We start from the raw sequence: 14,188 nt of genomic DNA, 5'->3' as shown, positions 1-14,188 counted from the left end.
ATATATATTGAAAAGGTGGACAAAAGATGCACGAAGTGATGCAATGATTGATCATGGTGGAAAGGCAATTAATGTTGATCCTAGATTGGAAAGCTCAAAACAGTATAAGCAACTATGTTTAAGACTTTTAAGATTAACTCATGATGTATCAGATGATTCAGAAGCATGCGCTATGGTTTGGGAATGGGTGTTAGAACTTGAGAAGAAAGTGGTTGCAATTCGATTGAACAATCAATCACATGGTACTTGTGGTACTACAATTGCGGCAAGACAACATTTTCCTGAATCATCAACATCTAAAGGTATTGGCTTTAAGAAGAAAGATGGTCCAAAACAAAAGAAGTATAGACGTTTAAAGAGTTGGGTTGATGAATTAAAACAAAAAAGAAGAAAATTGAAACCTTCACAACTTCAGTCAAGTCAACATTTATTGGGGTCATCAACTTCAACCCCATTAGAGACATATTCAATACCTTTTTTTGTCTCAACCTTTTCAAATAAGTTTCACTAGCATGCTTATGGTATGTGAATTTATTTAGAATTTAACAATAACTTATGACAATAACTAGCATGCTTATTGATGTTACTAACATATATCTTATTTTATTGTTTCAGGATGTTCAAGATGGCTGCAATATTGCATCAAATCAATCATTGGAATTTAGTTAGGTCACTTTATTAGTTAGGTCACTTTATTGTCATGATTAGTTGTTTGTAAATTATGACTAAGTTAATGTTTTTTAAGTTATGAAATTTGGTATGCTTATGTGATCAACTTGCACCATCTTTTGTATAAACAAGAATGAAAAAGAAGTATTTCCATGAACAACTTTTTATTAGATCAATTAAATTGTACATTTTTACAATACAAAGAAACTACACATTACAACAAGAAGCTTTACTTCAAAACATAAACTACATATTACAACAGGAACCTTTGCTTGAATAGATAAACTACATATTACAATAGGAACTTATGTTTCAAAATCCATTCTTCTAATGCTTCAAGGAAATTCTTGTATAGCTTCGAAAGGGAATTCTTGTATAGCTTCGGAAACATAGATGGAGGAAGAATTCTAAGTGAATAAGATATGTCTTTACTTCTTCATGAAAACCATCATCGTTTATGGAGACTCAAATCAAGTAACCATTTTGGAGTAGTACATTTCAGGTAGCATAGGTATTTCCAATAAAATGTTTTCATTCGAGATTAAATGCACTCAGATTAGATCAATATAATGTTCACTTCCTGCTGCACTGGCCTTTCCAATTGATGGTTGGAAAACATGACTTGAGAATGATTATTATAATCCAACAATAAACCTTGGGAAAAAGAATTATGAGCATGACTTTTGGACAATAGTCTTTGACCCAGCATGTTCTGTTGTCAAAATAAAGTATCTCAAAACTTAGACCAAAACACAAATCTCACTTTGATTTTGTTCAAAATTCCTCCTGTAATAGCATAAAAGTGTCAACCATGTTAGCATTATGACATTAGAACCATAACAATTTATACGAATATTAAATTGGACAAACATGGCAATCGCCCCCTGTCACCATCCAAAAAAAAATAATATACAGAGCATTTGACATGAATTAAGAAATTTGATGGCATAACTAAGATAGTGGCATATTTTAACACAACATGGAATATGACCAAACATAACAACATTTTTCCCAGGGCATAACGATCAAACCAAAGAGGCATATAAGGTTTGGCTCTCTGAGGTGCCATTACAATCAACATCCATCTACAACAAACAACCAATACAACATACAATTGACAAGAGGAGAAGGGGATTTAGTGTTCTCAATTAGAAACACTTCCGTTCGTGAATAAGATAATGTGGTAGATGTTCATCGGAAAAAAAACCAATTAGAAAGAGAATAAACCTTTCACGACGATAACAATGACAATGGCGTCGATGTGGCCATCCGATGGTGCTTCTGGTTGTATCGCAGAGGCGTCAGTGGTGGAGAAGAGACACAACAATTGGATTTGTGAAGACAAAGAAGCCCCGTGAGTGAACGATTGCTCGCACTCCAATCAATCTCGGAAAACCCTGGTGGCCCTAAATTCATCCCCAAAACCTAACGCTATCCATTTTTATGGTTACGAAAACTTTGTTGTTTTTTCTTCTCGTTTCATAGTTTTCCCCAAATTACCATTAACATAAGATGTAATAAGATTTAAAAGTAAACTCAACCGTTTTGATTATCTATTAAAATAAACATTTTATTAAATTGAAAAAGTGCAAACGGTATTGTTTAAATAGTGCATTAGAGGCTTAGTATGGTTTTTACAATTGAGAAACCAAACTCCATCTAAGTCCATCAAATTGTGCCACGTAATCATCTTCTTCCTCTCTCATCAGCCTCACCAAACAACCATTGAAGCCACCTTTGCACACTTACAAAACGGGAAACAACGTGCCATCTTCACTACAACAACCTGAAACTCCAACGAACCAAAACACGAGACCATCACCATGTAGCAGCACCTGCACGTTGCCGTCTCTACTGTACTAACAGGTCGCGTTCCATTCTCCTCCATGTCGTCAATCACGTCCACGCACCTACAGACAACGAACAACAGAAACATAGCCTCTTGCGCGCCGTCAACTCGCGCCACCACGGATCTGCAACAGTTGGAAGCTCAACCCAACATCAGCCACCATTGAAGCCATCACTTCGGAGCACTTGTTTTTTTCCATACTAGGCAAATCAGACTAGGTAATTACGAGAATAGGCAAGTTTTTAAAAAATTACCAATTTAGGCAAATCGTCTTGGCCCCATACATTTTTACATGAAGAAATCGTTTGGCCCCTAGGCGTTTTTAGGTTGAAGGGAGAAATCGTGAGGGGGATGGCGATATGTAAAAAGAAATTGTAGGGGTGCAACACGTTTTCAACTGAAATTGTTTAGGAGAGCACGTTTTCTAAGCTGTAATCGATTACTTTCCGATGTAATTGATTACTGAATGAGTTGCAGTATTTCTAGGTTAAATGTAATTGATTACAGAGATATTGTAATCAATTATAGTCGTAATTTAAAAAAAAAAAGTTCATTAAATTTCAATTGGATACAAAAGCAATCATAATAATAATGTCGAATATGAAACTAAAAACAGGGGAGAAAGTAGAAAAAACATTATAATAAATTAAAGTACTGATATAAGAAATAATAATGTCAATGTGAAGTACACGGTGCATTAAAAAATACAAAGGTTTTTTAATAAAATAAAGATGAAATGCATCTAAGAAGGAGGAAATTGGCGCCGCACGTAAGCCATGTCTTCCTCAAGTTGACCAACCCGAGCATCCATATTGTCAAATCTTGAACCAACAAAAGCCCAAAGGTCGCGGATCTCATGGATAATATCATTGAGCATAGTAGTAGATGAATCCTTGATAGGTTGAGGGGGTGGAGATGGTGTGCACTCTTCATGAATAGGTTGACCCTCCATATCACGTTTATGAACTCATTTGACATTAGGGGTCTGGGATGTGCTCGGTGGTTGGACACATGATGGGCATGGAACTGATTGAGTTCCCGTCGGCTACTAATGGGCGAGGAGTCCTTAGTATGGTGATTGCATGTGTCGGGCGCATGATGGGCAAGAAACTGTGATGTTCCCGTCGGCTACTATTGGGCGAGGAGTCCATAGTATGGTGATTGCGTGCGTGCCAGGGTCCAAGTGTGAGACTTGAATGTTTATACTACAGGCGAGGAGTCTGTAGGGCAGGACTATGAGCGGGATAGGCTCATAGGGTTGGACCACGAATGAGTTAGTTTCGTGGGAGCACAGGGAAGTCCCAAGACCTAGTTCATGTATATGACTCATAACGGACTATGAGGTCATGGTTGGGTGATTATGAAATATGAAATTAGTTATGTTATTTTGGGTTGGGAAACATATTTATACTCATGTTTCTTTATATATATGTTATGCATAGCTCACCCTTTCTGTGTGTGTGGCGATTATCGAGTAACTTGTTATCCGGGAGCAGATGATGTGACAGGTGGGCTAGGAGCTACTTAGAGACGGATAGCAGGGTCTACCTGGGGCTTTTGAAAGGATTTTAATTTAAAGGATTTTGATGTAATTTATGATTATGTTGAACTTTGGTATATTTTGTATTAAAGTAATTGCGAATATTTGAGTTATGCTGCAATTAAAGTTTTTAAATTTCCAATGTTTTTGGGAAATGAGGTATTATTACATGCAGTGCAATTATTTTACTTTGATTTATTTTATTAAATTCGTAATATCCTGACGGGATGTTACAGTAGAAGGTGAGACAAATGAGACATTGATTTGGTTTTTTCAACTACTACGTGAGCATATAACTCCTCAACCAAATCTATGCCTAATTAATGATAGAGGCAAGGCCATTTTGTCAGCCTACACTCGGAAGAAGTTGACTAGGAATCAGACAATCTACATTCCATCTACTGCATACATCATTTGGATTCCAATATCAACAACATGTTCAAAAATACGGATCTTAAGAAAGATTTCGTTGACTTGGGTACTACATTTTCCTAACCTTACATTCCATATGCAGAAATTTGTTTCTTCAAATTAAATATTATTTCATTTAATTTTTTATTTCTTTTTCACAGCTTACGAAGTCAAACAACCTACGGTGCAAACAAAACTTTTAGCTATGAGGTCCCAATTCCCGCAAGCAGTAGTTTGGATTGATAAAATCCCCTTACACAAGTGGTTTTAGGCTATGATAGGATCGAAGGTACACTCACATGACAACAAACTTGGCGGAGTGCATGAACTCTATGTTTAACGGGGCTCGATCATTACCTATATATGCACTCTTGAAAATAACATTTCAAAACGTAAATGCGTGGTTTGTTGAACGTGGCTTGAATATGTTAAGAATAGGTCATCAATATCCAGAAGACATCACTGCCTTGCTCCAACAAAATCACCAGAAATCCACATATTGTCATGTTTGATGCTACGATCGAGATAATTCTGAATTCGAGGTGCAAGAGATATCGACCCCATCAATATCTACCAAAACCAATCTCATTCACTGTCAGATTAAATGATTGGTGGTATGATTGTGGCCACTTCCAAGCTAGTCGGCTATTGTGTCATCACGTCATAGCTGTTTGTTCTTTTGCTCATATGCCACTTACAAATTTTATCGATCTAGTTTAAAGCCTTGATTACATAAATAAGGATTATCAAGTCCAATTCCACCCTCTGCGAAATGAGAACTATTGGTTCACATATAACGAAATGGATCAACCGATTACGGATAAATCAAAAAAATGTTCTTATTGTCGCGCTGACGGTCATGATAGGGGCCAATGCCCATTTCGCCAATAATTTGTTCATTTTTAATTTCAATAACTTTACTTTTCAATGTTCTATTCTTCTTTCTTGAATGTCAAAATTAACACAAATTTTATGATAGTACCATATCTTCTGCGTTCATCCACTATAATTTCATATACTTTATTCTTTGATGGATTACAAAACTCTATAATATCAATTAAAATTATTATGATTGCTTTTGTATCCAATTAAAATTTAATGAACTTTTTTTTATAAAAAATTACGACTGTAATCAATTACAATATCTTTGTAATTGATTACATTTAACCCATAAATACTGCAACTCATTCAGTAATCGATTACATCGGAAAGTAATCGATTACAACTTAGAAAACATGCGCCCCCCAAACAATTTCAATTGAAAACGTGTTGTGCACCCCTACGATTTCTTTTTACATATCGCCCACCCCCCTCACGATTTCTGCCTTCGACACAAAAACGTCGAGGGGCCTCACGATTTCCTTCATGTGAAAACGTATGGGGCCAAGACGATTTGCCTAAATTGGTAATTTTTTAAAAACTTGCCTATTCTCATAATTACCCAGTATGATTTGCCTAGTACGGAAAAAACACTCGGAGCACTCATCCACTAAACAATCGCACCTGCATCCAAGAACCATCACTACAACCTGAACGAACAAGAGCAAAGCAACACACATTGAATAAGCAAGCTTCTCCATTGCAGACACGGAAGTAACACATTCATGCTTTAGCAGACACCTGAAATCATGGTGGAGGAAGAAACCCTAATGAGGAAAGAGAAAAGCTTCATTTAGGAGAATAAGGTGGTGACATGTGTCAAACTCTAATCGAAAATTAAAGGGTCAACAAAAATATGGTCAAACAAGAGATAGTTAAGTTCAAATATTGATATTTTTTATTTTTCTGCAAATTTGGACTATGTGGTTAAAATGGTTGATTTAGAAAATTAATGCAAATATTAGTTGCTTATAATTTATCATATATCTTTAAATAATTTATTTATTTAATTATATCATAAATTTTCAACTAACTATTTTTGTCAAATAGTCTATATCTCTCCAAATATTTTTAAATATTCATAATCACTATAAAGATAAACAATATTTATCTTTATTTTTGTTCTAAAAGATATTTAAGAGATTTCAGCAACAAAAAAGTCAAGTCTAAGTCCTATTTAAAGAGGCCAAGGGGAGGTAGAAGAATAAACTCGGAACTTCGGAATTTAGGAACCCTTAGGGGGCCTAATTTCGTTTCCTTTTTCTCCACTCTCTTTTTAAATTTTTATGTTACTTTTGCATTCCATGCAGTGTTAAATTCTTGGGTTGGTTTCATTGTAATTTCATTATGGATTCTAAGGTTACGATGAAATAATTCTTTTGTTTTTTATTATTGTTGTGATTTTCATTCATCTTTTTTCTTTTGTCTTTGAATCACGTCAAAAGTAGTGATTTTTACACGCTAGCTAATTAGCGAAGTGTTTAAATCTATATGCATGCTAATCACATGTGTTGAAGGGTTTTTTAATCTAATTGACTATACTTTGATTTTATTTAGAAACATTCATGTGATTAAATGAGTTTTTACCAATAATTGAGACTTTACTTTGGTTAAATGTATTTACTCTAACTAAAATTAATCGAGACTTTACTTTGATTAATTAAGCTTTTTTATTTGGTGAGAAGATAAAAGAATAGACATGATTAGGCATAGTAAATTTGATTGAGACGATACTTTGGTTGAAGTGAATAATGTAAAAGTTCTCACTTTTAATTAAGACTGTACTTTTGTTAAAAGTGAGAACGCCAACAAATTAACTAAGACTTTACATTGATTAATTTGCAAATCTACAACAATAATTTATTGAGCAAATAATCTTTATGTAACCGATGATGAATCTATTTTGAAAAAGTAGTGAAATCAATCTATTTTCTTTAAAATTGTTTTTATATCTTTTTATCCTTTCCCAATAATGTTTTATTTGACTAACCCTTTTTGTATAGTTTTTATAAGAACTAATTTGTCAAGAATCAATTATGTGTTCGTTAGGAGTTGACTTAGGGTTGAATTTACCCTCTCTATTTTGTTGGCTACTGGTAGACAGTTGTTGTCGCCTACACTGTCCCAAACAAACTGAATTAATCACCCTTTACTAATGCAGTATAAGGATCAACTCAGGTCAGTCCAAGGATGGAGTCAATGCAATGAGTGGATTGAATGCTAAATACATGTTTTTTTGGGAGATTTTCAAAAGCATAAAAGATAGACAAAGAAATTAAAACGAATGCAGTTCTAAAGTGATGAATTAGTGGAACTAACTCATAAGAAATACGCTAGACTCTTAAAAGAAGTATAAATGAGAATGTATGTAGCCATGAAACCAATGCAAGGATAACAAGGAGAAGAAATGACAACATTTGAAAGAGATAACAAAAATTGGCCTAGCTAGTGTCTAAAAATCAATAACAAAGGGATCACTAAGAAAAAGGGAAACAAAACCAAAAATGATGTCTACGTACTCCACTAGCTAGTGCCCCCTTTTAATTTAGAACTTGATTTGGCATATCACAAGAGCATGAAACCAATAAAACAGTGACTGAACCAAGCCAAATGGAGCCAAAAACAGAGCTGCAATGTATATCATGGAAAGCTTAAACAGTAACTGTAAATTAAACCTAATAAAAAAGCAAAGTAACTTTAAACTAGGATATATTCCACTAAGATGGATGCTCTGTGGACAGCAGCAAATGAAGTGCAGGACAAAATGAAAATATAAAATCAGAAGCTAAGTGTAAAATGCAAGCTGGAAATATTCATTGAAGACATAAAACTCCCACAACAGATTGAATTGGCAAGAACATTCATCATGGGTTTCAACTTACATAGTCTTAGAATCAAAATAACAACTGAATAGCAAACTAAAATAAAACTCACAATCCATATCACAATGCAAAGTGCTCAACAATTCATCTTCGAGGAACTTGAAGAGAAAAGTTTTTCAGAGAATCTAGAAGGATGGTGTTGTCTAAGAGCTAACAAAAGAAAACTGCACTACTGAGAAAAAAAAACTCCCTCGTTCTCTCTATCCCCTTTTCCAAATTCCAGCCCCCTCCCCTCTGCACCAAAAATGCCTCTCCAAATTCCCAACAACATCCTGTCAAAAGCTGCCAAAAGCTGATCCTGCTTTTTGAGTGTGTGTGCTGCCAGTCTTTACAGAATTTTCTTCTGTTTTGTCTGCTGATGTGGCAATGATGGCCAACCCTAGATCAGCTCCCTTTTTGGGCCATTCCATGTGCAGAGAAGAAGCCCATTAGGTGAAGAAAGGGTCTGCTTCAAGGCTTTGCTAAATGCACCAAATTTTCAACGAAAACATGAGGTGGTTTTTTCCTTTGTAACTGCTGCCATCTTCCAGAGTAAACTGCATCTCGCAAAAAATTCCAAAAATTGCTTTCTACCACTTCAATTACAGCTCTTTGAGTGTAGAATCCAATGCAACAAGAACCAAATCATTTGGGCACCTGTATAGAAAGTTATGATCAAAACAAGTAGCAAAGGTCAGTGTTGAAAAATCAGCGTTTTTCCGCCAGCGCCTGGCGGCAGCAGGGTAGCGCCAGGTGGGAACGTGACAGTGGAAAATGACTTTTTAAGATGCGTCGGGCGGTAATAAATACCGCCAGGCGAGACTGTAGCTTCTGAAAGATAAAGGAAACTAAAATGGCAAGTGAGTGCAATAAGCTTCAATATGAAGGTATAAAAATTGAGTTATCAGCTACTATCTTAGAAATACTGATGTTGCTATAGTTTAGTAGTATTAATTTGATCGTGTCAACAACAATGTTATCACTCGTCTAATGCATGTTTTGGGGTCATTCTTCCATTTAGGTCGTTTAATGAAAGTACTCGTCTAATAAAGATACTTAACATTCATCTTAGTGAGTTGACTTTGACTCATCTAATGTTGATACTTGCCTGGTACCTTTGTGTGATTGCATTGACTTGTCTAATGCTTTGCTTTGACTCGTATATTGATTTTAGGAGTCTAATGCATTTCCTCATTATGTTGACTTGTTTGGGTAACGTTCTTGACTATTGAGTTCAAATCAGTTTGCATTGTTTGAGTCGTCTGATGGCTTTGTCATCTAACAACGTTAGTCGTATGGTCCAACTTGTGACTAGTCTACTCAATATTTTTTATAGAGCTTGTCTAAGGTTAATTTTCTTCCAAGTTTGCTTCAGACTTCAAGCATCATTTTTTCTATGCTATTGTTCCTTTGCCATGCTTAGCTCACACTCATTGAACACACATTCGTTGAACAAAAATATATATTCACAAAAAAATGTGGCCATCTTATGGTTAATGAGGTTTTTGACCTAGCTAACATTTCATGTGTTCAGTGCTTATGTAAGAGTATTATCTAATCATCTTTTGCTATCTTGGAACATTAGTATACTGACTTATCTATCTTGTTTCATTTATAAATTTTGTTATCATCAAAACCTACTTACTATTAGGCTTATCTAATGGCATTTTCCCGAGTCTAATGCTAACAATTTACCTTTTTATTTTTTATGATGACAAAGTTATAACTATGAAATATGCCAAGTTCCTTAGATTGAATGAATTTTTACTCTTTAGCGACAATAGAATTATTTTTACTTTCATTTTATTCTATAATGATACCACTTTGTTGATAAACTATATGATGCGACTTGTTAATTATGTATATATTCATTATGAATACCACTTGTTAAGACAATTCTTGATAGCATGGATCAATATCAGAGTTAAATACACTAGAGAAATATTATAAATTCTTATTAGAGCCAACAACAAATATAGAACAAGTTAGATAAACAATTTTTCTACAATTATGACTAATAACACTTGTTAGTTCGTTGATATCACTTGTTATTTGTTGTGTTATGTCAATTATATGTTTGTATTCTCCCCCTTACTGTTATGTCTTTGTCAACATTTCTCATGTATATTTGTCCTTGTTTATTATATTTTATCTTTTTCATGTTTCATGTACATTCCTCTTCCTCTTCAGCCTTCCAAAACATAAAGGACTAGTTTATTTCAAATGGTATGCATGTTTCAGCTTTGTGAGTAAAAGAGGGTGGTGGCATACTTTTCTTATTCTTCCTCAGATTCTAGGCTTTTATTCTTGGATAAATGAGTTCTACTACGACCTTGAACAAAGGGAGTTTTTCTAAACATAAAGATATTTACAAAGTGGTTTCCTATATGTTTTCTTTCATCCGGTGAGGCATGGTATTTATGGTCATTATAATGGCAGTTTGGGTATTGGGTCTCTTATTTTCTTCCTGCATCCCCATAAAACCTATAAACTCCAAATTATCTTTCACTAAAATTATAATAAAACAAATAAAAGTGTCCACAGATAAAAGTTGTTGGTAAAAGAGGAAGCCTTGGGATTTTGAATGATTATCAAGCAAGAATGAAGAAAAATTGTTAAATGTTTGAAGTTATCTTGTAAAATAAATTAAGTGTTGTTGTAGAGTAGTTTTACTTACCTTAGAATCAGCAGCATAACCTTCGTCTCTCTAGGTTCTCTCATTTTTGGAAAAACCGTAGTGATAATCGATTATCACTAATGATAATCGATTATCTATGCAAACTTTTATTTTTTGAAAACCTACTAGAATAATTGATTATCTCCCAGAATAATCGATTATCCTGTAGATAATCCAGTATCCTGTTCAAAATTTGTTTTCAGAAAACCTACTGGAATAATCGATTATCATAAGTGATAATCGATTATCATTGTCAGTTGGAACATGTATGTTCGGCTTTTAACCTAATTTTTGAAACTCCTATTTAAAGAACTACAGTTCAACTTTGAAATTACCTTTTTGAGAGCCAGAGGCTTAGTGATGTGTTTACAAAGAAGTCCTCTAAGTGTTCTTAAAAGAGCTTTGAAAAGCCTAGTATGGGTAGAGCGATAATTTTCCCTAAGAGGGTTTCTAGGAGATTGAGTGTTGCTGCTATTGTTAGGAAAGCTAGGTCGAGTTCTCTATGTGATTCAAAGAAAGTTCTTTCATCTCTTGTGTCTTCAAGAGAGGTGTTTTCTTTTCCCTATTCTTTTATTATCTAATTGTAATCTGATATTTTTAGTGATTTAGTTAATCTCTTTGTTTAAAGAGATTAACAATTGGACGTAGGATCTTTTGATCTGAACCAGTATAAATACCTGTGTTAAATCTTCTTCCCTATCTCTTTATTTTATCTACTATTGCATTTAAAGGAATTGAGATTTAAATTAAACGGTAAAATTTTGGAAAAATTTTAAAGTATTAATTTTGATATTGAAAACCAATTCACCCCCTCTTGGTTTTTGTTCAAACGCATAAATATTCTAATAAACAAAAGTGTATAGTTTTTCCAACAAAAGTGTCCATTGCACCTCCTTATTCTAATATTTTTGGTATTGTATATTTTGAAAAATATTTCCAAATATGTATTTTTTATACTATCTTAATCATATATTTTTGTTCCTACATGAACAATATTAAGTTATTATGAGGCTTAAACCTTATCTTACCACAATCTTGAGATTCCTTGGATGGATGCTCCACGATCTTGTCCACCAAGTCTCCATCATTTGTTGCCTTGTGCAAGTTGTAGAATAAAGAGGGGGTGTACCTGCAAAAATGGATTCTTACGATCAAGTCAACAAAAGCTTTCAAAGTCAAATCTTAGATTAGGATGCTAATGAATTGTGTACCTCTAATTACCTTGGTCCACTTATATTTATAGAGATTTAATTGCCTTTTTATTACTTTACTCGTTTCCTCGTAGGCCCAAGCTTTAGGCTTTGATTACACTTATTTGGGTTTGACTAGAATTGGCCTTGACCAAGTCCGATTGGGTTTAACCATGCTGAATTGGGCCTACGTTGTAGGCCCAATTCTTTTTGGACATATGATGTGCCTTCAATTTTGTTAATTTTCATTAGTCAAAGTGTTCTTTTTTCCATGCTAGAATAGCTAATTTGAGCATATTAGGTTAGATTCCTTACTTAGGACCATTTTTTCATTTTCATAGAATTAATGTTTGTATAGTGTTTTTAAACATCATTTTAGTGTGGTTGCATTCATTTTTTGAGTCCTAGCGTCTTAGGTTAGTCAAACCTAGTGTTAAGAGTCAAATTTTGCTCATTTAGACTTTAAACCATAACATAGTTGACGTTAGAGTTTACTTTTTGAAATTCTTCTAAATTGAGTGATTTGACCTTGTGGAATCATTATAAATGCCTACTTACACTTGTTGGAAGTGGTCAAGCACCAAAATTTGAGATTTAGGAGCAAATGAGCAAAATTCTTAGTTTTCACGTTTTTGGTCAGTTTTGCTTAGTTGTTCAAGTAGTGTCTAGGTAGAGCTAACCCTTCCACTAGAGTTTTTGATCAATTTGCAGGTACTCTATCCTTAGGCAAGGTTTTATTGAATATTTGAAGGCCAAGAATTTCACATAACAACAAGGTCAAGTTTGTGGCAAAGCATGAAATGTGCAAAAGTGGTATGGTTGACCTTAGAGTTGACTTTTATCATTTGGACCCCAAATAAAGAGCCAATTATTTGGAGCACTTTAGGACACTGAATGTGACTTGTTTAGGGCTGGGGATTGCCAAAAATCTAAGAGTGGGCTACACATTGAAGTTTGGGCTTATTTGGTGAGAGGTGGCTTAGTGTAGTGAGTTTTTTAGGGTAGATTGGAGGAGGTGGCACAGAGGGATGACCCATAAGCCTCCTAGGGAGGCTGCACGTTTCTTAGACCATTCCATGACCATATTTTTATGCCACCATACCACATCATTCTAAGACACAAAATTCCACCTTCCAACACTCATTTTCACTCCATTTTTAACTTTGGAATCTTGGATAGCTTAAGCCTTGGTGAGAGGAAGGCTGGGGAAATCCTTGTACTCATTTTTTTGGTATTGTAATCTGGATTTGAGCTTCAATGAATGAGAACGACAGTAATGTTTGTTTGGTCTATGGTTTCATAATGTTCATCATCATTTTCCACTAAACCACCACCTTGGCTACCACTTGTTGAGCTTGAATCCCACCCAACCTTACCAAATCTAGGTTCTGTAACAAAGCCTATGAATTGGTGTGTCCAAAAGACTTCTATACATCATTATTTCGGAGAAAACAAAATGAATGGGTTGGATTCAAGACCAATGGTAGTAGCCAAGTTCATTTCACTCATATTTCTCCATTTCATTGAACTTTTGCTACAATTTTGAGTTTCTTCTCATTCCACCACTTCACACAGATCACAGCTCCTTTAACTATTTGGAAGTTTAACTTTGAGTTTCCATCATCAAATTACAAAAATCTCAATTTTACACCATTTTCACATTCACACACACCACTAGTTACTATTCCATTAAATTTCTCACTCATTTCTTAATCATTTTGATTTTCGTAAATTCGTGCACACTCATGAGATGATTTTCAAGCTATTCGAACCATCACACACCCAATTACATTCACAAATCACCAAGTTCGAATCGCACTTCACTTCTCATTTTCGTTATTGCATAATTTTGTGGTTGTGTGATTTTACTAATTGTTGGTGTAAATGGATTTATGGGGTTTCATTCCCTAAATCATTACGAAACTATCTACACATTTAATTGCATTTTCGTTGCATGAATTGGTTGAATTGATTAAAATCGTGTTTTTACTCAAATTTAGGAATTATGGTCATGAAATTGGGAACTTTGTATGTACTGCACCAAATTGAGTAATTTGAATTTCTAGATTCAATTGAGATCATTTATAATTATTCTACATCATTACATTTCCA

The sequence above is a fragment of the Vigna unguiculata genome, chromosome 10 (assembly GCF_004118075.2).
Source record: "Vigna unguiculata cultivar IT97K-499-35 chromosome 10, ASM411807v1, whole genome shotgun sequence".
NCBI lineage: Eukaryota > Viridiplantae > Streptophyta > Magnoliopsida > Fabales > Fabaceae > Vigna > Vigna unguiculata.
The sequence above is the reverse complement of the archived record's forward strand: the minus strand, read 5'-3'. Positions refer to the sequence as shown.